A 26153-nucleotide genomic window follows, 5' to 3' on the forward strand; every position below is an offset into this window, starting at 1 on the left:
TTTGCATTTTTTAAAAGGGAAGTAAAAAAAAAGAGTTCATGTTTACTCTTGACAAATGGTACAGTGGTTAAATTAAACATCTAAAATAATGCATTTGGTTGGCAAGTACAGGTTTTTTTCTTTGGCAGTGACTGTTGCCAGTAAAAGTAAGCATAAGGATATGCAGAAAGCTGAAGCCAGTCTAGAGGGAGTTGATCTTCTGGCCAGTGTGTAGTTTTATGTTGTCATTAAGAATTAAGTTTGGAATTTAAACATTACTTTCCCAGGATTTCTAGACCTGCTTGCTTTATTTATTTATTTATTTATTTATTTATTTATTTTTGACAGGCAGAGTTAGACAGTGAGAGAGAGAGAGAAAGGTCTTCTTTCCGTTGGTTCACCCCCCAAATGGCCGCTACGGCCGGACCTATGCAGATCCAAAGCCAGGAGCCAAGTGCTTCTCCTGGTCTCCCATGGGGTGCAGGGCCCAAGGACTTGGGCCATCCTCCACTGCACTCCCGGGCCACAGCAGAGAACTAGACTGGAAGAGAAGCAACTGAGACAGAATCTGGCACCCCAAGGGGGACTAGAACCCTGGGTGCCAGCACCACAGGCAGAGGATTAGCCTAGTGAGCCGCAGCGCTGGCTAGACCTGCTTTCATGTTGCTCTCCTGATCTTCTTCAACATTCTGCATTTCATTGAGTATCTACTGTGTCACTACTTCAAGAAAAATATGTATTTATCTGTAGAGTTGCTAAGTTCTTGTCTGTCGTCTGGTTATCTTTGAAGATGGTCAGATGTAGTTAATTCACACTTTCATATATTTCATTCATCGTATAGGAAATGATTTTGACTTTCAAAAACATTTTTACAAATAATGCTGAGCAATTATATATATATATATTTTTGACAGGCGAGTGGACAGTGAGAGAGAGAGACAGAGAGAAAGGTCTTCCTTTTTTTTTTTTCCCCGTTGGTTCACCCCGCAATGGCCACTGCGGCTGGCACTCTGCGGCCGGTGCACCGCGCTGATCCGAAGCCAGGAGCCTGGTGCTTCTCCTGGTCTCCCATGTGGGTGCAGGGCCCAAGCACTTGGGCCATCCTCCAGTGCACTCCCGGGCCACAGCAGAGAGCTGGCCTGGAAGAGGAGCAACCGGGACAGAATCCAGCGCCCCGACCAGGACTAGAACCCGGGGTGCCGGCGCAGGCGGAGGACTAGCCTATTGAGCCACGGCACCAGCCACTGAGCAATTACATTCTTAGAATTTGCAATTTTCTTTCCAGTGTCCATTTTGACCATTTACAGTAGCATTCCAGAATATTACTCATGAAGCTAAGCAATAGACAAGCCTTCTCTGATCTTTTGTTAGCATCTTTTAGCAATGTAAATCATGAGAAACATTTGACACTAGTTATTTGTGATATTTGGCTACCTACGTATTTGACTATTTCATCTTTTGTTAATACCATAAAAACATTATAATTTTTAAGATTCAAAATGCTGAAAAGAATTGCTTTTCATTATGATATTTATATACATGGAGGAATTTCAAAAGGATATGTTTTACTTATCCCTTTTATTTATTTATTTGTATGTTTAGTCATCCTGCTAATCCTTATAAATATGACAGGTTTATAATTCAGTTTCTTTTTCCTTCACACAAGTTTAAAGTATGGTCTTTCTGGAAGAAAAGAAAGCAAAAAATGAAAATGTGTTATAGTAGTTACCTTATAACCATATGAACTACACAGATTATTAATACTATCTCTTCATGGTTAAGTCTACCAGTTTTTCTTTTTTCTTTATTTTCTTAAGATAGAGGAAGCAGTTTACCAACTGTAATTTCTTTTAAGCAGACTTACTATTTTATAGCATAGCAAAAAATATTTTTTGTTCACAACAAAATTAAGCAGAGGGTACAAAGGTTTCCTATGTATCTGCCACCTGCCCCCCCACACACACACATATAGCCTCCTTTACTGTCAGCATCCTGTACCATAGTGGTACATTTGGACCTGTATTATCATACCACTGTCACCCAAAGTCCATAGTCTACATTAGGGGTCACTTTTTGGATTGTACATTCTGTAGGTTTGACAAATGTATAATTATCGGTGTCTACCAGTATAGTATCATACAAAGTAGTTTCATTGCCCTAAAAGTCCTGTGCTCTACTTACTCATCCCTTCCTCCTCAGTAAACTCTTGACAACTGCCGATCTCTTTATAATCCCGTAGTTCTGCCTTTCCCAGAATGTCATAGAGTTGGAATTAGACAGTATGTACGCCTTCTAGATTTGTTTCTTTCACTTTGTAATATATATTTAGTTTTGTCACATGTTCATGTTTTTTCATGGTATGGTAGCTTTTTTTCTTTAAAGTACTGTAAATATTCTTTGCCTGATACCACAATTTACCTATCTATTCATGTACTACAGGATAATTTGTTTGCTTCCAAGATTTGGCAGTTATGAACAAAGCTGCTGTAAATATCTACTTGGAGGTTTCTGTGCAGACGTAAGTTTTCAACTCCTTTGGGTAAATACCAAGGAGAAAGCTTGCTAGATGGTATGATTAAGCACATGGTCAGTTTTGTGAGAAACCACCTATTTTCCAAAGTATCTATGCCATTCTGCATTCCCACCAGCAACAAATGAGTATTTCTGTTTCCCCTCCACACCTTGTTAACATTTCATATTGTCTAGGTCTGATCTGATTTCATCATCATTTGAAAAATCATCTATTATTTTTCACTTTATGTTTCTGTGTGGGAACAAACTTTGAAATCTTTACTTAATGTATGCTAAACTGATCTTCTGTATATAAAGAGAATCGAAAATGAATCTTGATGTGAATGGAAGGGGAGAGGGAGTGGGAAAGGGGAGGGTTGCGGGTGGGAGGGACATTATGGGGGGGAAGCCATTGTAATCCATAAGCTGTACTTTGGAAATTTATATTCATTAAATAAAAGTTATAAAAAAGAAAAAGAAAAAAAACCATTTCATATTGTCAGTATTGTATATTTTGACCATTATAATAGGTATTTAGTGGTATCTCAGTATTTTAATTTGTATGTTTCTGATGACATATGGTGTGGAGTACCTTTCCATATGTTTATTTGTTCTGTAAATATCTGCATTGATAAGGTGTCTACTAAGGTCTTTGGTCCACTTTTAAATTAGATAGTTTGTTTCTTACTGATGAGTTTTAAGACAACTTTGTATATTTTGGAAAACAACTCATTCTCAGCTGTCTTTTGAAAGTATTTTCTCCTATATTTTGCCTTTTCATTCTCTTGGATGGTGTCTTTCACCGAGCAGGAAGTTTTAATTTTTCTGAGGCTAAGCTTATCAGTTATTTCTCTCATAAATCATGCTTTTTTTGTTTGCTTCTAAAATGTCATCACCAAACCCAAGGTCCATTTAGAGTTTTTCCTAGATTATCTAATAGCAGTTTCATAGTTTTGAATTTTACATTTAGGTATATGATCCATATCAAGTTAATTTTTGGGAATGATGTTTGGTCTGTGTGGATTTCCAGCTGTTCAGCACTATTTTTAGAAAAGACTTTTCTCCATTAGCCATTACGTTGCCTTTGCTCCTTTGTCAAAGAGCAGTTTACTATAGGTATATGGGTCCATTTCTAGGCTGTCAGATTCTTTCCTCAACATGTCCTGTCCACCGTTTGATGAATACCATCAAAGGTATTCATTTCTGTCACTGAGTTTTTAATCTCTAGCTTTTGTGTATGTGTGTGGTTCTTTCTTATTTGCTTGTTCTTTCAATTTTGCCTACTTTATCCATTACAGCATGTAGCATGTTGATGATTGCTTTAAGTTCCTAGTTTAACATTACAATATCCCTAACCATATCTGAGTTTTTTAGTATGCCTTATAGTTTTTTCTTGATAGCCAGACAATTTGGACTGGGTAAAAGAAACTACTTTAAATAGGACTTTATTAATATGGGGAGAAGCTATAGGGAGAGAAGTGTCCTACAATCCTGTGATTTGGTTTCTGTCTTTTAGTGGACCTGTCACTTCTAGACTGTGAATTTCACACATGCTTCCCTCTCCTTACTGCTCCCCTCCCCTTAGGCAGGATAGGATTTCTAAAACTGGCTGGAATTGGAACTTTCCCTTCTTCCCAGGCTAGTTGGGCTCTCATAAAAATTCTAGCAGGTTACTCTCTGGTTAAACAGTTTCTCCTGAGAGCAGAACTTGCTAAGAACAGAACACTCTGGCATATCCCACAGTGATTCCATCACATCTCCTTGCAAAAAGTGCAGGCTGATTCCCCTCCAGTGTCCCTCCAGTGAGAACCTGTTCAAGCCCAAGATGTAAAGCTCAAGAAGGCGATTGTCTCCTTTGAGGGTTTTCACTCTCGGACTTGCCCACCCTGAACCACCAGTAATTCTTTAGTGTTTTTTCAGCTTTGCCTAACCTCCGATTGGTTCCTATGGAGATTGCTGCTTGTAGGTTTCAGCTCCAGTAAGTTGTGATTTGCATATTTGCCAGTCTCTCCAGTTTGGGATGGGAGGTATGTTGTGGTTTGCCCTGTGATCTTACTTCTATTACAAATCTAAGAAGAGTTTTGATTTCTCAAGTTTGTTTAGCTTTTTACTTGTTAGGAGTGAATGCAGTTTCCAGGCTTCTTTCATGCTGGACCTGACACTGTTTCATACTTTTTTCATTTCATTCTACCCCATTTTCAAGGATCATCTCTCACACACCTATGTGTTAATGCCTCACAAGTTTATTTTTCCACCATAAACATCTCATCTGATCTCTACAACCATATATCAAACTAGCCAATATCTTGTTTTTATATCTGAACAGTACTTCAGCTTGAATAGTTTCAAATTGAACCCATGATCTCTATTTTCCCTAATCCTCAACTCCCAAATCCAAGCCCCTCCCATCATTCCCAGTCTTGAGAAACGGTACTGTCATTGATCTGTTATGATGACCAAATGTCATCATTGAGCACCTTTTTCTCCCTCATCCCCAAAACTGTTATATTACCTCATAATAATCTTATAACTTAATATAGTTTTTTTAACCTATACCTGTACTCAAAGCTACCCTCATCCTACCTAGACTGCCTAAATATCCACCTAAACATCCTTCCTACATCCAGCCTTGCCTCCCACCCACCACTTCCATTTGTCATCTTATATCCATAGTGACCTTTTCTTTTAAAAAAAAAAAAAGATTTATTTATTTATTTATTTGAAAGTCAGAGTTACTCTGGGAGAGAAGGAGAGACAGAGAGACAGGTCTTCCAACCGCTGGTTCACTCCCCAATTGGCCTCAACGGCTGGAGCTGTGCCAAACTGAAGCCAGGAGCTTCCTCGAGGTCTTCCCATGTAGGTGCAGGGGCCTAAGCACTTGGATCATCTTCTACTGCTTTCCCAGGCCACAGCAGAGAGCTGGATCAGAAGCGAAGCAGCTGGATCTTGAACCAGCACCCATATGGGATGCCGACACTACAGGTGGTGGCTTTACCTGCTACACCACAGCGATCTTTTCTTTTTTTTTTCTTTTGCTTTTTTTTCACTTTTATTTAATAAATATAAATTTCCAAAGTACAGCTTATGGATTACAATGGCTTCCCCCCCCCCCATAACTTCCCTCCCACTCACAACCTCCCATCTCCTGCTCCCTCTCCCATCCCATTCACATCAAGATTCATTTTCAATTCTCTTTATATACAGGAGATCAATTTAGTATATATTAAGTAAAGATTTCAACAGTTTGCACCCACACAGAAACACAAAGTGTAAAATACTGTTTCAGTACTAGTTATACCATTAATTCACATTGTACAACCCATATAGGACAGAGATCCTAAATGAGGACTAAGTGCACAGTGACTTCTGTTGTTGACTTAACAAATTGACACTCTTGTTTATGGCTTCAGTAATCTCCCTAGGCTCTTGTCATGAGTTGCCAAGGCTATGGAAGCCTTTTGAGTTTGCCAACTCCCATCTTGTTTAGACAAGGTCATAGTCAAAGTGGAAGTTCTCTCCTCCCTTCAGAGAAAGGTACCTCCTTCTTTGATGGCCCGTTCTTTAAACTGGGATCTCACTCGCAGAGATCTTTCATTTAGGTATTTTTTTTCTTTTTGCCAGAGTGTCTTGGCTTTCCATGCCCATAATACTGTCATGGGCTTTTTAGCCAGATCTGAATGCCTTAAGGGCTGATTCTGAGCCCAGAGTACAGTGATCTTTTCAAACTACAGATCTTTTCTAGCCTAGGCTCCCTAGAAAACAGAACCTGAGGCAAAGCTATATTAACTACCACCTTTTCAGGAAGTTGTTGTCTATTGGGAACAGCTTCTGAGTCAGGGTTTAGTATAAAGGGTGTTTATTAGGTAATGCCCCTAGGATCAATACTTGTGTTGGGAGGGAAAGGAAATAGAATTGGGCAGAAGGAGAAGTCAAGAGATAATGTTAATCCTCAGACCCAAGGAAAGCCTTTGCCAAACCCACACAAAGTTCCTGGGCCATAATCCCACATTCAGCCAAAATGGCTTGAGTCCTTATACCCATACCTGGACCAGCCATGGAGTATTATCTTCCCCAGGAGAGGTTGTTGGTAGCACTTCCAGTCATAGGGGCAGAAAGTCTTTCCTTGGAGGGGCATCTGGAGAAGGCATTGCCATGCTCGTCCCTTGCGTTGCCCAGCTCCACTTCTTCATATTTACTTGGAGAGCAGTTTTTTCAGAATTCCAGTGTGCCTCTCTTGGTTGAGGAAATGTAAAGATCCAGCAGCCCTTGCTGCTGCATCTGGTAGAGTAGTAAATCATATTTGTCATCTTTCTTCTCTCTGTCACTCCAGATTCTCCTCATCCTAGCTGTCTCTTTATAAAAAAAAAAAAAAAAAAAAAAAAGAAGATTTATTAATTTACTTGAAAGTCAGAGTTACACAGAGAGAGCAGGAGAAGCTGGTTCACTCCCCAGTTGGTCACAACGGCCAGAGTTGTGCTGATCCGAAGCCAGGAGATTATTCAGGGTCTCCCACACACATGCAGGGGCCTAAGTATTTGGACCATCTTCTACTGCTTTCCCCGAGCCATAGCAGAGAGCTGGATTGGAAGTGGAGCAGCCGGGACCAGAACCTGTGCCCATATAGGATGCTGGCACTTCAGGTGGTGGCTTTACCCACTACACCACAGCGCCCCCCCCTCCCCCAGCTATGTCTCTTATTCTCAGTGGCTTCCCTGGCAACATGATGCAGATGCTTACCTTAGAAATACCTAATCCCCTGGTCACTTTAGGGTTCTTGGATTTCTTCATTTTCCTTCACAGTTTGGCAAAAAGGAACCAAGAAATGCCCAAGGACTGGCCTGAGTGTCAAAAATTCCTCCATGCTCCTGTTCCTGGGCCTGGCATTCAGATTCTTATCCCTGTCAAGATGGTGATTCTTAGGGTAGGCATTATGGTACAGCAGGTTAAGCCACCACGTAGAATGCCTACATCCCATATCAGAGTACTCATTCAAGTCCTGGCTCCTCTGCTGCTGATCCAGCTGATGAACCTCGGAAATAATGAATGATTGCCCAAGGATTTTGGCTCCTGTTACCCCTGTGGAGACCTGGATCTATTCCTGGCTACTGACTTTGGCCTGGCCTAACTCTGGGGAATGAATCAGCAGATGGAAAATGTATTTCTCTCCCCCACTCTTTCTCTCTCACCTCACCTTTCAAATAAATCCTTTAAAAGTTGATTACTCTTCTTTTTTGCTGGTCTCTGAACACTTAGAGCCTAAAATGACTGTGGCAACTGTTACTTATATATTAATGGCATCCCTGTTTTGTCTCCTGGTAGAAAAGTTCTTTCTTTGGGAACTGGAACTTTTAGCCCTGCAGATCAGGGTTTACAGCAGTTCTCCAAGTGGGTCACTGAGCAGGGCTTGTTCTCAGAGCCCTTTCTTGATGTGGGCACCAAAGCTGGCAGCCTTTTGTGCCACCTTATATGAGCCAGGAGACCCAGACGTGGAATGCACTGCTTCCGAACCCAAAGAGGCCTACCGGAAGTTGGACTGCCTTCTCCATTCTGGGCGCTAGAAGATGAAACAGATTGTCCTTTCATTTCATTGGGTTGTCCTAGCATGTCCTTGAACTTTCATAAAGTTTATCTCCTACCATCTGGAGTTCATGTGTGTTGCCAACGTTTCCAGCATGGCAGTCATTTCATGTCATCCAGCCTGATCAGCATGATGTTATAAATGTAGTACATCAATGCAGGGGTGTACATGCTGTTCAGATGGCCCCTGTTTTCTTCTAACTGAATTTTCAGTGGGACAGCAGCTAGTCAACATATACCCCTGAGGATAAATTGTAAATGTTTCATCATTGTCTGTTTCATATGAAGGTACACTGTTTCTGAAGCTTTTTTTTCTGATACATAAAGAAGACATGCACCAAATCACTGATTGAGTTTGCTGTACCTGAGGCTGTGATAATCTGCTCTAACAAAGATAACACATCTTTGTTATGTAACTGCAATGACAGCTACTGCTTAATTGAATTTGCTGTCATCTACTTTCATCTTTCAGGATCCATCTGGTTTCTGCAGACAGCAAACAAGCACTAAATAGTTATGACAGACCATCACTCATGCATCTTTTAGACTCTTAAGTGACGCAGTAAATTTTACTCAATACCAGTAAGTCCATTTAAAATAGGTATTAAAATTTCATACCAAAGAATGAAAAAGGTTTATTTGACCCATTGTTTTTAAAAGAAGAAATAATAAAAATGTTTTAACACATATCGAGGTTAAAATTTTAACCATCAGCTAATTTGGTTAGAACTAAAGTATGAATCTGTCTGGATTGGGAGGAAGGATGCTTTTTTTTTTTTTTTTAGATTTATTTATTTATTTGAAAATCAGAGTGACAGAGAAAAAAACTTTCCATCCACTAGTTCATTGCTCAAATGTCCAAAACAGCCAGAGCTAATTCAGGCTGAAGCCAGGAACCAGGAACTCCATCGACGTCTCCTATGTTAGTGGCATTATGCTCTGCCTCCCAGACACATTAGCCAGAAGCTAGATCAAAAGTACAGAGTAGCTGTGAATTAAACTAGTAGCCAGCACTGTGATATGGGACATAGGCATCCCTAGTTGAGCTTAACCCACTATGCCACACTGCATACCTTGGGGAGGAGGCAATATTTAAAATAATTTTTCTAACAAAATTGTAATATGTCTTACTTTATGTTTGGCTTTTATAGCACTGTCATTTTTACATATACTCATAGGCTTTATTATTTTTGTGAGGGATTCTTTTAATCCTTTGGCAACAAATCAGATTTTTTTAAACTAGTTATCTACTAATCATCTGCCTCATTTTTATTTTTGTGATTTTGTTGGATTCTCCTTTTTCTATATGGTCATTTTTTAAGAAGTTCCTAACCATCACTATTATGGACTTTATGAAATTCTGGGTTTTTTTTTTAAGATTTTTATTTATTTATTTGACAGGCAGAATTACAGACAGTGAGAGAGAGAGAGAGAGAGAGAAAGGTCTTCCTTCTGTCGCTCCCCCATTCGTGGAGGAACGACACAGGACTCTGCGCTGTTCTTTTGTCTGCTCGGCCCTTCCCGGGTTTGCTGCTGGTCCTTCCCGGGTTGGCTGCCGACCCCTCCACCTACGTGGAGGGGCGGTTCCCCCTGCCACTTTCCCCACTTCCACGGGGGAGCGGCATACTGCCAGCCGGCTCTCTCGGGGGCTGCTCAGATGTTATCCGGATGTTCCCTGGTGCATGTTGTCTCTCTCCTCCTTTATAGTCCTCTTCCACCAATCCCAACTCTGCTACCCACACGCCGAGTACGCTGCTCTCCTCCAATCAGGAGCAGGATCAGCTCCTGCAGGTTATTGGTCAAACTGGAGGCAGCTGTGTAGAAGTTGTTTGTTCTCTCTCTCAGCGCCATATTGTGGGAGAGCAGATGCATAGAATAAGTCTTAATTCCAGTAACTTAGTCTAGTCCGAGTTGCTCCCCACACCTTCTGTTGGTTCACTCCCCAAATGGCCGCGACAGACGGAGCTGTGCTGATCCAAAGCCAGGAGCCAGGTGTTTCTTCTTGCTCTCCCATGTGGGTGCAAGGGCCCAAGCACTTGGGCCATCCTCCACTGCCCTCCAGGGCCACAGCAGAGAGCTGGACTGGAAGAGGAGCTAACGGGACTAGAACCGGCACCCATATGGGATGCCGGCACCACAGGTGGAGGATTAACCTAGTGCACCACGGCGCTGGCCCTGAAATTCTGTGTTATATTGGCACAGGTTTACCTTCATTGTTGAAGGTCCTCAACTGAATTTATTCAAAGTTCCTTGTCTCTGTGTGAGAGACGAATTTTAAGCAGACACATAAAGTGCAAGAATAGGAAAAGGATTTATTTTAAGAGAACACATTCATATGTGAAGGTGGGCAGCCCCAAGAGGAGAGAAATGTGCCCTAAGTGAGAATCATCCCACTCCAGTTTAATAGTCCCCTTTATTTTATTTATTTATTTATTTTACAGGCAGAGTGGACAGTAAGAGAAAGAGAGAGAGAGGAAGGTCTTCCTTTTGCTGTTGGTTCACCCTCCAATGGCCGCCGCTGCCTGCGCGCTGCGGCCGGCGCACCACACTGATCCGAAGGCAGGAGCCAGGTGCTTCTCCTGGTCTCCCATGGGGTGCAGGGCCCAAGTACTTGGGCCATCCTCCACTGCACTCCCGGGCCATAGCAGAGAGCTGGCCTGGAAGAGAGGCAACCAGGACAGATCTGACACCCCGACCGGGACTAGAACCCCGTGTGCCGGCGCCACAGCGCCGGCAATAGTCCCCTTTATTGAGTAGGGGGTAGTGCCCTAATTAAATACACAAGTAGGGCCGGCGCCGCGGCTCACTAGGATAATCCTCCGCCTTGCGGCACCGGCACACCGGGTTCTAGTCCTGGTCGGGGCGCCGGATTCTGTCCCAGTTGCCCCTCTTCCAGGCCAGCTCTCTGCTGTGGCCAGGGAGTGCAGTGGAGGATGGCCCAAGTACTTGGGCCCTGCACCCCATGGGAGACCAGGAGAAGTACCTGGCTCCTGCCATCGGATCAGGGCGGTGTGCCGGCCACAGCGTCCATTGGAGGGTGAACCAACAGCAAAGGAAGACCTTTCTCTCTGTCTCTCTCTCTCTCACTGTCCACTCTGCCTGTCAAAAAAAACAAAAACAAAACAAAAAAAAAAAACCAAGTAGGGTGGAGTTTGGGCAGGGTTCAGTGCACATGATGATCTCTGGATTTTCATGGCATATCTGTGTAGAGCTCAGACTACACATGTTCATCATTGTGTCTTTTTTTTTTTTAAGATTTATTTATTTATTTGAAAGGCACAGTTATAGAGAGACAGAGAGACAAAGAGAGGTCTTCCATCTACTAGTTCACTCAGCAGATGGCCGCAAGGGCCAGAGCTGTGCCAATCCGAAGCCAAGAGACAGGAGCTTCTTCCAGGTCTCCCACATGAGTGTAGGGGCCCAAGGACTTGGGCCATCTTCTACTGCTTTCCGTAGCATACAGGAGCATAACCATAAGATCCATAGCAGAGAGCTGGATAGGAAGTGGAGCAGCCGGTGCCCGTATGGGATGCTGGCACTGCAGGAGGCAGCTTTACCTGCTACGCCACAGTGCCGGCCCCATGGTGTCTTTTTCATGGTGGAGCAGCCTCAGGTGCATCACAGGAAAGTAGGTATGCTGAATTGACATGTAAGTGAGTGGAGTTAGGGGTCCAGGGCTGTGACACAGACACTACTAGAAACCTCTTAGTTCCCTTGTCCCTCACTGACTTCCTGCCTAGCTGATTATCTTTTCCTCCCTTAATCTTCATAGAGGGTTGAAGGAGGAAGGTCTGTCTTCATATCTGCTTCATTCTGAATCAGGACACTGTCCCTGCCTATCCAAGGAGTGACAAACCCCCTTGCTAACTGATCTATCACAGAGGCCAAAGGATTGCTGCTAGTTGTAGGCAGCAGCTGGAGTCCGTGGGTGACCATCATTTCTGTAAGAAGCTATCAAATTCTGAAAGAGGCAAATTTGACAGTTAAGGTGAGCATAATTAGGAAAAGAAAGAAAAAGGATAGAATTCCTATCAGAAAAAGGAAAGCATTTCCTACTGCTTCCAGATAGTGGAAAGTAATCTGTTACCAAAATCATAGAACCATTTAGCTTGAATATAAATCCTTGTGATATCTCCTGCCATGGACACACGTTGTTAAAGTAGTGTAACAGATTCAGTTACTCACTGCACATATTCCACCTTACTCTGCCAGTTGATATTCTAGAGTTAGTTAGTCGTCCGTGACCACTTCAGCTAGGAGATCCACAGACTTGGCATGGATGCTGTAGAATCTGGCCAGTAGCCTGAGCTAAAAATACTCAAGGCATTAGACAGATTACTTAAAGTAACATCATGGAATGTTGCAAGATTTTCTCCCATTCTGGTGGAAGAGCTCACCAGGGAGTTTTCCTGCTGATAGCAACTTCACAAGAGAACCAGCACAAAAGATAGGTAAAACATATCAGCTGGAAAGTGCAGCAATTTTAATATCTTTCCCTAAGGAGAACAAAAGCAAAGATTTTTTTTTGTCGTTTTGTTTTTTGAGGAGGAACACAAGGTGCTCAGCTGGCTCAAAGTGGGCAAAGTTGTCCTCTGTGTGTACCTGTGAAGACTCAAGAGGTAGAAGTTGAATTCTTAACAGATAAACCCATTTATATAGACGTTTCCTATAATTTAACTCAGTAGAGTTCTAATTAGTACCTGATAGGTCCCTGCTACTTACGCTGTAATTGGTCAGAGGATGATCCTCTTTCTTTGTTTTTAACAAAACTAGGTCTACTGGAGAGAGTAGCTGCTCTTGCTGAGAGAATCTTGTTGCCATATTCTGTCAGAGCCTTTTGTGCCTGACCTAAATTAATACACTTTATCTGATCCTGGCTGTCTGAATCAAGGAGGATGTCAAAGGTGAGAGAGGGTCTTCCATTTGACATTACAAAAAGGTTAATCATAAGGCAGCCTTGGGTACCATCCTCATCGTAAGGTTGGCAATAGGCAGTTGTAAAAGCCTTGATTCTGAGGTCCCTTGGCAAAGCTTAGCCAGGCTCCTTTTAAGGTTACAATTGGCCTTTTTTACCTTACTTGAAGATCAGTGTCTCTGAGAAGAGATTATTTAAGTGAGTTATTTGCTGAGTTACTTTTATTTATTTATTTATTTATTTGACAGGTAGAGTTACAGAGAGTGAGAGAGAGACAGAGAAAAAGGTCTTCCTTCTGTTGGTTCACTCCCCAAATGGCCGCTACGGCCGGTGCTGCGCCGATCCGAAGCCAGGAGCCAGGTGCTTCCTCCTGGTCTCCCATGCAGGTGCAGGGGCCCAAGCACTTGGACCATCCTCTGCTGCCCTCCCGGGCCACAGCAGAGAGCTGGACTGGAAGAGGAGCAACCGGGACTAGAACTGGTGCCCATATGGGATGCCAGCACCACAGGCGGAGGATTAACTAAGAGAACCACAGCACCGGCCCCAAGCTGAGTTACTTTTGAGATGAAAGAGGGTCTGTTACCACTTTATATAGATCTTGGAAGCCCCCAAAATGGGAATTTCCTTTAGCAAAGCTAAAAAGACTGCCTACATTAGGGCCCCTCTGCCCAGATGGGTAGGGTTATGTATTTCTATGGTAATTTTTCATTGAGAGGCCATTGGGAGCATAACTGTAAAATTTAAAGTCCACTACTCATTGAAATCTTTAGTACAACCTTGTTGCTGGGTCCTTTGTATCTCAAGTGTGGTACAGTAGAGCTGTTCAGTTGCCCCTATAGGCTGGGGTGTGACAGCCATTTCCATAGCCTCCTGAGTAGCAGCCTTCTTTGCTGTCCTGTCTGCCAATGCATTCCTTGGATGATGTGGGTATTCCTCTTTTGGTGTCCCTTGCAGTGGACCAAAACCACTTTCAAAGTTTCCAAAACTGCCCAGAGGAAAACTGAGATCTTTTTCCCATGTTTAATGGGAGAGTTTCTTGCAGTCAGTAGGCCTCTTTCTCTTGAAATTGTTTCATGAGCATGTAACACAAGAAAAGCATATTGACTCCTTGGCCCTTTCCCACTTTTAAGACTCTAGTCCAGGCAATACATTCAGCCATTTGGGCTGAAATAGTGGATGGAAATTCCTGAGCTTCCATCACTTGGGTAAGATCCACTTTGGCAGAGGTGGGGAACTTTTGTCTGCCAAAGGCCATTTGGATATTTAGAACATTATACATGGGCCATAAAAAATTATCAGCTTAAAAATTAGCCTGCTATAGATTTATTGGATTTCGAGTCCTGCCTGTGATTGCCTTGGCAGGGCCAGACCAAATGATTTTTCAGGCCTTATACAGCCTGAGGTCTGGACACTCCTCCCCCTTACACTATGGTATATACTGCCTTACAGATCCCTTCAGTCAGGAAATTGCTGCCGAAAGTGAAACATTCAACATCTGGGTTTTCTAGAGGTTCATTTCATAGTTCAGGCCTATAAGAGCGAACCTGCTTTATGGTCTGTACACAGGAGCAAACTAGTTTTGCAGTACCTTTAGATGCCAAAAGAGTAGCTGGAATGAGGAATTGGCATGCTTTCAGAGTTACCTCAGGTGAGTCTGAAAGAGCCTAGTGCTCTTAACCATTGGTGTGCTGTAAATCTCTAGAACTACTTATTCCTGGTGTAGAATTTGAATTTCAAGGGGCAGACTGAAAATCAACTTGGTGGTTTCCTCCACAGAAGCAAAGTAGGAAGTGACTGCTGTCAAGCAGGCAGGCCATCCTGTGGCCATTTGTTTAGAATAATAGGATACTGGTCATGAAAGTGAGCACACTTTTTGACTGAGTACACCCAGGAATAGTCTTTTTTTTTTTTCCTGAGATTTATTTATTCATTTGAAAGGCAGAGACAGAGCTCTTCCATCTGTTGGTTCACTCCGCAAATTGCCACAACAGCCAGGGCTGGGCCAGCCCAAACCCAGCACCCTGGAACTCCATCCAGTCTCCCATGTGGGTAACAGGGGCACAAACACTTGGGATACCTTCCACTGCTTTCCCAGACACATTATCAGGGAGCAGGACCAGATGTAGAGCAGCCAGGACACGAATTAGTGCACATATGGGATGCTGGCATCAAGTTCAGGTGCTTAACCCACTATGCCATAACACCGGCCCCCACCCAGGGCTTCTCCTTGCTTCTCTACTACAAACAAAATGAACAACTTGTCCAGATTAGGTACTTCTAGTGCAGGTGACTTTGTTAGTAAGTCCTTAATCTCTTGAAAGGCCTCAGATTGTTTTCCTGTCCATTCAAATGAGTCCGTGTCACAACCCTTTAAGGCCTCACGTAAGGATTTGGCTATTAATCCAAATTCCAAAATCTAGATCCTGCAGAAACATTCCCAGGAATGTCCTCAGCTGAATTTTTTTTTTTTTTTTTTTTTGCTATGGTTGCCCTATACATAATACAGCTTCCTTTAACTTAAGTGAGAGATCACAGTTTGCCAGGAACAGAACAGATCCCAAGTAGATTACTTCCTGATTAGAAATCTGAGCTTTGGTTGGAGAGACTTTTAAAAGTTTAAGATGTGGAACCAGTATTGTGGCATAGCAGATTAAGGCACTGCCTACAATGCTGTCATCCCATATAGACACTGCTTCAGGTCCCAGCTATTCCTCTTATAATCCAGCTCCCTAATACAGCTGAGAAAGCAGTGGAATAAGGCACAAGTACTTGGGCCCCTGCACCCACATGGGAGACCCAGGTGACATTCCTGGCTCCTGGCTTTGGCCGTTGCAGCCATTTGGCCAGTAAACTAGTGGGTAGAAGATTCTCTCTCTTGCTCTTCATTCTCACTCTCACTCTCACTCTGCCTTTCAAATAAATAAATGGGTCTTAAAAAAAAGTTTATAACCTGGATGGTGTTTTCATCTAAGTCCTCCTTCCAGGGACTGCAAATGAAAATATCATCTACATGTTGTAGAATGGCTTCAGTCTTTAATTGGAGCTCCCTAAGTTCCTTTGTGAGGGCAGTGCCAAACAAATGAGGCTATTCTAAAAGGCCTAAGGAAGGAATGTCCAAGTATATTGTTATTTTTGAGGAAGGATCAGTCCATTCAAAGGCATACAGATTCTGGGATTCTGAATATAACAGTATAAAAGAAAGCATCCTTCAGGTCTAGACCCATGAACCAAGTGGTACCTTATAGTATCTGAGTTAGGATAGTGTAAGGATTTGTTACAATAAGGTAAACTGTAATAACTGTCTCATTAATGTCCATATAATCCTGAACCCATTTTATGTTCCCCATTTGGCTTTAAAAGAGGAGGGGCCGGCACCATGGCGCACTAGGTTAATCCTCCATCTGCAGCACCGGCATCCTATGTGGGCGCCAGTTCTAGTCCCCGTTGCTCCTCTTCCAATCCAGCTCTCTGCTGTAGCCTGGGAAAGCAGTGGAGGATGGTCCAAGTCCTTGGGCCCCTGCACCCACATGGGAGACCAGGAAGAAGTACCTGGATCCTGGCTTCAGATCACTGTAGCCCCCACCGTAGCAGCCGTTTGGGGAGTGAACCAATGAAAGGAAGACCTTTCTCTCTGTCTCTGTCTCACTGTCTGTAACTCTACCTGTCAAATAAATAAATTTAAAAAAAGAGGAAGAATAGGGGTATTACAAGGATACTGACATGGGACTAGGACTCCATAGTTGAGAAATTCATCAATCATGGGTTGCCATTCCACTTAGCTTCTGGCTTTAAGGGGTGTTGACATCAGTGTGGAAATGTCTTGTCCTTTAAGAGGACCATAATGAGGATAGCACATGTTGCCCATCCAGATAAGCCCTGATCCAAAACTTAAGGATCTACTTTATTTTGGATTTTATCAGGGAGAGTACCCAAGCTGGCACTAGTCTTCAGTGCTAGTTAGCATCGAAAGACTTAGACTTAAGAGCAATTAACCTGAGAGAAATGCTCAAGGATGATAGCACATCCCTGCCAAGTGAAGGAATTGGACTCTGACACTACGAAAAACTGGTCAGAGATAAGAACATTTTCTCTATGGCATGCTAGTGACAAAGTAAGTTTTTGAGAGTGAGGCCTGCCATCAACTTAGTGACACAGCTCTTTGAAAACAGGAGTCCTTTATGAGAATTTAGTACAGAGTAAGTGGCCCCCATTTCAGTTGGACAATCAGTATTCTTACCTGTTTAATAAAAAGTCACCCAAGACTCCCAAACATGAGATGCTTATATGGGTTGTGGAAGCTTCCTGAGTTCCTAGGCCCCATCAGTCCTCAGATAAGAGCATGAGGGGATTGGGAGTTCTCCCTTCCCATCGGAGCTGAAGGTAATGTCATTTCCAGTACTCCCTCTTTTACATTAAGAACAAGGTCCAGGTGAGCATTTCAGGTAGGGACATCCAGGCACCAGTGTCCCAGCTTCCCACACCCGAAACATTTTCTCATGGGCCTTTCATCCATGATAGAACATCCCCTGGGTTGACCCTGAGGTCACTGGGCACTGGTGGTAGCAACTGCAATCCCATGAGCCTGCTTCTTGGGCTACTTCCCACATTAGAGTACCTTTTCGTCTTGAGCCCTGTTTCTGTTATTAAAAATCTGCAATGATGTGCTGAGCATCTGATTCATAGGAGTCTGGGGTCCCATGACTGGTTTCTGAAGCTTCCTCTCTGAATATCTGGTGCTGAATGACTGATCAAATGAGTACCAAGTAGGACCCATCCTTCAAAAAGGCGAGGGTCTATACTGGTACATTTCTTTATAAAAAATAAAGATTTATGTATTTATTTATTTGAAAGGCAGAGTTACAGAGAGGCAGAGATAGAGAGGTCTTCTATCCATTTGTTCACTCCCCAAAGGGTCACAACGGCCAGAGTTGGGCAGATCCGCAAACCAGGAGCCAGAAGCATCTTCCAGGTCTTCCACATGGGTGCAGGGGCCCAAAGACTTGGGCCATCTTCTACTGCTTTCTCAGGATCAGAAGAGGAGCAGCCAGAGCTCAAACCAGTGCCCGTATTGGATGCTGGCACTGTGTGGCAGCTTTACCCATTACACAACAGTGCTGGCCCCTGCACTAGTACATTTCTATAAGATTTCTATCAGCCATCCCTGGAATAAGGCTGACTTTTCTTTCCTATACTGTTATCTCCCTAACTTTATCATAATTTATACACTTGACAATACATTTCCTCATCCCAACCAGTAAACAGGAAACCATATTGTCTTTGTACTCTAAATCCTTATGACCTCTTTAATAATTCTGAAGTTCCCACAACATAGCAGTCAGGCTGTTGAACCATTAGAAAATGAGCATGGCCTTGAGCCTTGACCCAGATATGCAGTTCTCTTCTGGGATGCAACAAGTGGATAAGGCTGGGTAGGTCAGCCCAGGTCAAGTCAAATACCATATAGTTAGAGCCTGAAACTCCCTTGTAAATTTGGTAGGAACTTCTGAAAACCTGCTTAGCTTTTGTTTACATTGACTTAAGTCACTCATAGAGAAAGGGACATATAACTGTCCCAGCATCTCCATTTGCCACCTTTCTCGGAACAGAGCTTAACATGCATTTGGTAGGAGGTCCCACTACAAATGACTCCAGTCACACTGTCCTTTGGAAGAGGGGGACAGGATATGTTGTAGAGTGGAAGCTGTGGTCTAATAGGAGGCAAAGAATAATCAGCTTTTGAGAATATAGGGGATGACCCAGCACCCCCTAGGAATGCCCCAGCTCTGGGACACGTTGAACTCATTGTGATGGAGGACCACCCATAATAGCCCATATACCACATCTATGAAGACAGCAGAGGATAGTACAGCCCACAGCTCCTTCTAAGAGTGGGATTTTGAAATAGTAACATAAAAGCCTGAGTACAAAGAACTGCTGACCGTTTTTTGTTGCCTCTTCCAAAAGAGGTCAAGTTGTGAGATGGTGTTAAAGTTGAGAATTCTGTTTAGTGGCCAAGTCTCTCCATTCTCTCATTTATATTTTGACCAGACAGTGTTACAAAAGGAAGTAAGCTGCTTCTTGGTTATACTACCTAGCTTAACAGTTTTTCAATTACTGAGTAGGCATGGGAATGAGTTCATGGAAATGGGTGTAGAGTTATCCATAGCTGAAAATTTATTCATAATCCAGGAAGAAAAAGGAAAACATGGTTGTTCATGAGCCCAGTCTTGCTAGACATTCAGCTTGAATTAGGTGAGATCTGGCATTCCCAGATCATTTTCTTGCACCCCAGGCTGGAACTGATTTTATATGTTATTTGAGGTAGGAATCTAATTTCACATTGTTCCATATGTGTGCCTAATAGTCTTAGCATCATTTACTTAAATGTACATAATTTCTCATTTGATTTGCCATACCACATCAATAGGAATAACGATATTTTTAAGTGAGATGTCCTAGACGTAGATATTATGCCAGCAATTAGTGAAGAGTCTGAGATGTATGTATCAAATAAGTAACTTCTGATAAAGAACCCAGGGAGTACACATGATCACAGCTTAACCTCTCAGTAAGATGTGAGTGGTTTTACCACAAAAGGGCTCAAATTGTATGTTAGGTTTATTGCTTTCTTTCAAAAGTCAAAAGGGAAAAAAAGAAGAGAAAGTGTGATAGAAAATATGAAGCCAGGGGCTGGCGCTGTGGCATGGTGGGTTAATCCTTTTCGTGCAGCACCGGCATCCCATATGGACACCGGTTCTAGTCCCAGCTGCTCCTCTTCCAATTCAGCTCTCTGCTAGGGTCGGGGAAAGCAGTAGAAGATGGCCTAAGTGCTTGGGCCCCTATAGTGGCGTGGGAGACCATGAAGAAGCTCCTGGCTCCTGGCTTCGGATCGGCACAGCTCTGGCCATTGCGGCCATTTGGGGTATGAACCATCAAAAGGAAGACCTTTCTCTCTGTCTTTTCCTCTCACTGTCTGTAACTCTACCTCTCAAATAAATAAATAAAATCTTTATTAAAAAGAATATATAAAGGCTGGCGCCGCGGCTCACTAGGCTAATCCTCCGCCTTGCAGCACCGGCACACCGGGTTCTAGTCCCGGTCAGGGCACCAGATTCTGTCCCGGTTGCCCCTCTTCCAGGCCAGCTCTCTGCTGTGGCCAGGGAGTGCAGTGGAGGATGGCCCAAGTACTTGGGCCCTGCACCCCATGGGAGACCAGAAGTACCTGGCTCCTGCCATCGGATCAGCACGGTGCACCGGCCGCAGCGCACTGGCCGTGGAGGCCATTGGAGGATGAACCAACAGCAAAGGAAGACCTTTCTCTCTCTCTCTCTCTCTCTCTCACTGTCCACTCTGCCTGTCAAAAAAAAAAAAAAGAAAGAAAGAAAGAAAGAAAGAAAGAAAGAAAGAAAGAAAGAAAGAAAGAAAGAAAGAAAGAAAGAAAGAAAGAAAGAAAGAAAGAAAGAAAAAGAAAGCAAGCAGGAGGAGTGGCCGCAGGACCCAGGATGAAGCTCCTCCTCTCAACCGGGCCCAGCCCTGGCCATTGTTGGAGAGTAAACCAACAGATGTAAGATTGCTCTTGCTCTCTCTCTCTCTAATTCATTTTGTCTGTTGCTCTGACTTGAAATGAATAGCAATAAATAAATATAAAAATATCTTTCCTCGGCCAGCGTCGCGGCTCAATAGGCTAATCTTCCACCTGTGGCACCGGCACCTGGTTGGGGCACCGAATTCTGTCCCGGTTGCCCCTCTTCCAGTCTAGCTCTGCTGTGGCCCAGAAAGGCAATGGAGGATAACCCAGGTCCTTGGGCCCTGCACCCCATGGGAGACCAGGAGAAGTACCTGGCTCCTGGCTTCGGATCAGCGTGGTGGGCCAGTCGCAGCGCGCCAGCCGCGGTGGCCATTGTGGGGTGAACCAATGGAGAAAAAAAAAAAAAAAAAGGAAGACCTTTCTCTCTGTCTCTCTCTCTCACTCTGCCTTTAAAAAAAATCTTTCCTCAGAACTCTGAAAACATTGATCTCCATGATTTTCTGTCATCCAGCATTGTTGGGCTGTTTTTTTTAATCTAATTCTTATTTCTTTATAGATAAGCTGTTTTGTTGTCCTTCTCTAACAGCTTTTAGAATATTTTCTTTATTCTTGGTGAAGTGAAATTGCACCAGGGATGTCTCATTGTGGGTCTTTTTCTTTTTCTGGGCTCCTTGTGTCTGAAGACTACCTCTTTTTTTTTTTTTTTTTTTTCATTATTTCTTTTATTTCCTACCATCTACTTTCAGTTTTCTATTTCCAGTACTTCTGATAGGCCTATTTTAGAAGCTTTTAAGTTCATCCTCTATATTGAATTTTTTTTAAATTTCTGAGTATGGACATACAAAAGGAATGCCATGAAGGAAAAAAATTACCTTCCATTTCTTCCTTTACATTTTAATTTTAGGAATCACCTTATATTTTCAATTGCTTTTCATAAATGTAATATAGTTCCAAACACCCTTGAGGATATTATTTACAATTTACTGGAAGATTTCTTGTTTTGCCTGAATGATATATATCCACAGATATCATTTTTAGATTCCATTCAAAACTTTGTTGTATTTGAAAAGCAAGAGAACATAGAGGTTTAAAGCACAGATACTGGAGTGCAGCCACCTGGATTCTAATTCTGGCTCTACCATTTGTGGCCATGTGATCTCAGACAAATAATCCCTAAGAAGTTCAGTTCCTGCAGCCTGTATTGTGGCGGTGATAAGGGGGCAGGGAATGGTTAAGCCACCACCTGTGAAATCAGCATCCCATCTAAAACCCAGTTCAAGTCCTGGCTGCTCTGGTTCTAATCCAGCTGCCTACTAATGGACCTGGGAAAGCAGCTGAAAATGACCCTAGTACTTGGGCCCTGCCACACATGTGGGAGACTCAGAGTTCCAGGCTCCTGGCTTGAGCCTGGCCCAGCTCTGGCTGTTGCCATCTTTTGGAGAGTGAACCAGCAGATAGAAGATTCTCGTTATTTCTCTCTCTCTCTCTCTCTCTCTCTCTCTCTCTCTCTCTGTGTGTGTGTGTGTGTGTGTGTGTGAGCCTCCTCTATAACTCTTTCAAATAAAATGAGATAGATATTTTAAAAAAACAGTTTGTGGGCTGACATTGTGGCACAGAGAGTTAAGCTGCTATTTGTGATGCTGGATCCCATATTTGAACAGTGATTCAAGTCTGATCCAGCTCCCTGCTAATGCACCTGGGGATGCAGCTGAAGATGGCCCAAATATTTGGACCTCTGCCACCCACAAGGGAGATTTGAATGGAGTTCCTGGCTCCTGACTTTGGCCTTGCCAGCCCCAACCACCAGGGAGTGAACCAACAGATGGAAGATCTCTTTTTGTCTCTCCCTCTCTCTGTGTCACTCTGCCTTGCAAATAAATAAATAAATCTTTAAAATAAAAAAAGATGTAATTATAATATCTATTTGATTGAGATGTTGTGAAGATTAAATGAAATAATATCTTTAAGAATATTTCTAATAGTAAACACATTAAATATAAGCTGTTCTTGCTATGTGGCAGATGTAATCTCCTAATTTCCTGGCATATAAAGACCAGTTACTCAGAAATATTAAAGCATGATATTATTCCTCAAACCTAGCTTTACCTTCTATCTCATTCAGAGTCATGGTAAATATAAATAACCATAGTGTTCAAAATTGAGATACATCATCTATGGTTTTTAAGTTTATTCTGTGTTAAAATATAACCTATAGCTGAAATTGGGGTAAAAATTAATTTGCCTGTTTTATGATTAACATTTTATTTGGAGAGAATGGATAAATATGGGGGTATACATATGGAGATGCTAAGAGAAAACATGTAGATAACAAAGTGGCATGGACAGTTTTCTTGAGGCTATTAGATGTGGTAAGAAGGAGTGTGATGTGGAATAGAAGATGATAAATCAGGTTAACTGGAGCTCTCTGGTCACCCGAATGTGGAAGTTGGTTCACACCATGTGTGGCTTACAAATCTGGCAGAAGAGTTTGATCATTATCCTGTAACAGGGAGAACATAGCTAAAGTTTTTGAATGGAGATTAATATGATAAAAGGGAGTATTTTTGCTTTTTAAATTTTTTCCCATACTGAGAAGTTAGAAATGTTTGGGGCAATTCAGAAAAAAAAATTTTTGAGCTACGTCTAAACTCTGAAAGAAAGTCACTTCAGTAACACATTGTACTTTTCAATCTCATTTTCTTCTTTAATGTAACACTTTTTGAGAGATGCCAAAGCTTTATGAAAAAAGAATGCTGGCTTTGACAGTTCAAAGATATATAGGTTGGAAGTATGAAGTGATTGAGGATAATGAGAAATTAAGATTGCAGGGCTCACTCTTCAACTGTAGCAGAAAATTAAAGGTAAATTACATAGCAAGGTTCAGAATAAAATTTGTATAAGTATTCAAGTCTTTGCAAGTTTATAAATTGCCTGGTATGTTTGTAACTACAATGTTATTATGTGGTCAAAGCACAAGGGACTTGAGGATGTGTATTTATGGACTGATTCCCCAACAGATAACTGCACTATTCTGGAATGCTATTGCTATGTCAATAGTTGTAGACTTATTGTTTTAAAATTTTTCCATCTTTCAACCTAATTAACTTAGAATGTCTCTAACGTGATTTGCAAAGAATTTTATATTTATATTTTGCAATCAGCATTCAATTGGCAGGCAGGTTTGAGACATGCACTACAATGTGTAAATATTTTGTAAGATAGTAAATAGCTCCATCTAGTCTAAATGTTTTATGATTGCCTGCTCTCTGCTAATTGGTCATGGATTGAAATTCCCCATTGTTTAATTTTTTTTTAATTTGTGGGAAATTTTATAAATAAGTGCGTGGGGCTTCATATCACAGCTGTTGTCATTTAAAGTTTGGACAGCATCATTACAAATGAAGCCCTGCTGTGAAATCAAAGTCTAAAGGCATCTTGGCATCTCAGCCATTTCCTTGGGAGAAGATTACAGCTCAAGTCTGTTGAACTTTATTGCCTTGGGCCTCATGACAGTCTTCAGAAACATGCAAGGCATTTCTGTTAAAGAAATTCAGATGTGCTAGGACACAGATGACATTCTTGTGCATAGCAATTTCCTAAGGGGATGAGGAATAAGTCAGGAAGAAGAAGATGATTCACACTTTTTGCTGTGTTCTAGGATTATTTTATGAAATCCATAGAGATGATGGAGACTGTCCCCTACGTGATATCACGTAGGGGAAAGTGGTGGTCTTTTCCTACATGGCCTGTATATTTTAACAAATACTTCAACATGACTAAAAAGACTGTCTTCAAAATCACCTTACAGTTGATTTTATCATTCTCTTTGAATGGTTTTTTCACTGATTTACTATTTATTTTCTCCCTCTGTTGTGGGTATCTGGGGGAGTGAACCAGCAGATGGAATATATCTCTTTCTCACTCTCAGTCTCTCAGTCTCTCATTCTCTCAGTCTCTCTGCCTTTCCAAATAAATACATCTTTAAATTTTTGTACCATCAATGTGTGTATAGATGTACCCACATATTTATTACTTTGTGTACTCGGTAATCTTATTATATCTCAGACTTTCCATTTGATGTCCTAGGTGGCACTGGGGATGCCAGCTATCTGGTAGTTTTTCTAATGGACTTTCTACCTTTAGCAAGTGCTGGGTTTTGTCTCCTGTCCCTTGGGTTTAACATTATTATTCAGATCTGCTCACAACTGTTACTAACATAAAATTCAGCATCAGTGTTCTGTTTATCTCTCCAATTTGCCACTTAACTTATATTTTGGTCTGAGCATTGCTTACTTCCTTGCCAATCCATTGTTTTGCATTAAAGATTGTAAAATGTTTTATAACATTTTTAGTTATTTTCAACCAAAAAGAGTTTATGAACATAACCGTAAATTCAGAAATAAAAACCCAAAACTAAGTTTCAAAATGATGTTTTGACCACTATATTCCTAAAGTTGTACCTATGAAAAATGCATTCATTAAGTAAAAGCTTTTTAAAAAATGATGTTTTGGTTGGATTTCTCTCAGAAGAGAGAATTTTATTTTCTTTTTTAGCAAACTTTTTCTGTTTCTCTTTTAAGATTGTGTATTTATTTGAAAGAGTTACAGAGAGGCAGAGAGACATCTTCCATCTGCTGGTTCACTCCCCAAAAGGCCCCAACGGTCGGAGCTGCGCCGATCTAAAGCCAGGAGGCAGGAGCTTCTTCTGGGTTTCCAGTGTGGATGCAGGGACAAAGGGCTTGGGTCATCCTCCACTACTTCCTAGGCCATAGCAGAGAATTGGATCAGAAGTGGAGCAGCCGGGACTTAAACCAGTGCCCATATGGGACGCTGGCACTGCGGGCAGTGACTTTACCCACTATGCCAAAGCACTGGCTCTCAGAGAATTTTCTGAAATTGTCACTTTCTCTCTCTCTTTTTTTAAAGTTTTATTTATTTACTTGAAAGTCAGAGTTATACAGAGAGAGCAAGAGAGGCAGAGAGAGAGAAAGAGAGGTCTTCCATACACTGGTTCACTCCCCAGATGACTACAACAGCCGGAGCTGTGCCAATCCAAAGCCAGAAGCCAGGAGCTTCTTCTGGGTCTCCCATGTGGGTCCAGGGGCCCAAGGACTTGGGCCATCTTCTACTGCTTTCCCAGGCCGTAGCAGAGAGCTGGATTGGAAGAGGAGCAGCTGAGACTAGAACTGGTGCCCATGTGGGATGCTGGCACTGCAGACAGCAACTTTACCCACTACACCACAGTACAGGCCCCTTAAATTGTCGTTTTCCAAAATACATCCTACAACTACATTTTTAAAAAATATTCTTAGCAAAATTAGGTCTAGAAGTGCTGCCTACCAAATTCCTCTCATTAGAATCACAATTTAAAAACCTGAGAAATCTTGCTATTTAAAAAAAGGAATTAGAAGAAAAAAATTATTTAATTTTGTTTATTTGGTATTACCCCTCCATTTTCCTCCACGTAACAGCTATCAGTACCCTACAGAGCTGGGGTTTGCAAAAACAGTTTGGGGAGCTTCTTTTTTTTTAATATTTGTTTGTTTATTTGAAAGGCTTACAGAAAGAGGGGGAGAAACAGAGAAATGTTCCATCCACTGGTTCACTCCCCCAAATGGCTACAATGACAAGGGCTGGTCCAAG

General features: G+C 42.2%; 1 protein-coding gene and 1 long non-coding RNA gene across 8 annotated transcripts in view; one reads left to right on the plus strand and one right to left on the minus strand.

Moving 5' to 3' along the window:
• The window catches only part of SBF2 (SET binding factor 2), a 523890-nt gene that overhangs the window by 344126 nt on the left and 153611 nt on the right, over positions 1-26153 (plus strand). The gene's annotated exons all lie outside the window — the stretch shown is intronic.
• LOC138849573 (uncharacterized) lies at positions 4859-7532 on the minus strand. The gene is made up of 2 exons (XR_011388478.1): positions 7228-7532; positions 4859-6842 (listed from the first exon to the last, which is right to left on the minus strand). It is a non-coding gene; the product is annotated as an uncharacterized lncRNA (long non-coding RNA).

This window comes from Oryctolagus cuniculus, chromosome 1 (genome assembly GCF_964237555.1).
Source record: "Oryctolagus cuniculus chromosome 1, mOryCun1.1, whole genome shotgun sequence".
NCBI classification, from domain to species: Eukaryota; Metazoa; Chordata; class Mammalia; order Lagomorpha; family Leporidae; genus Oryctolagus; species Oryctolagus cuniculus.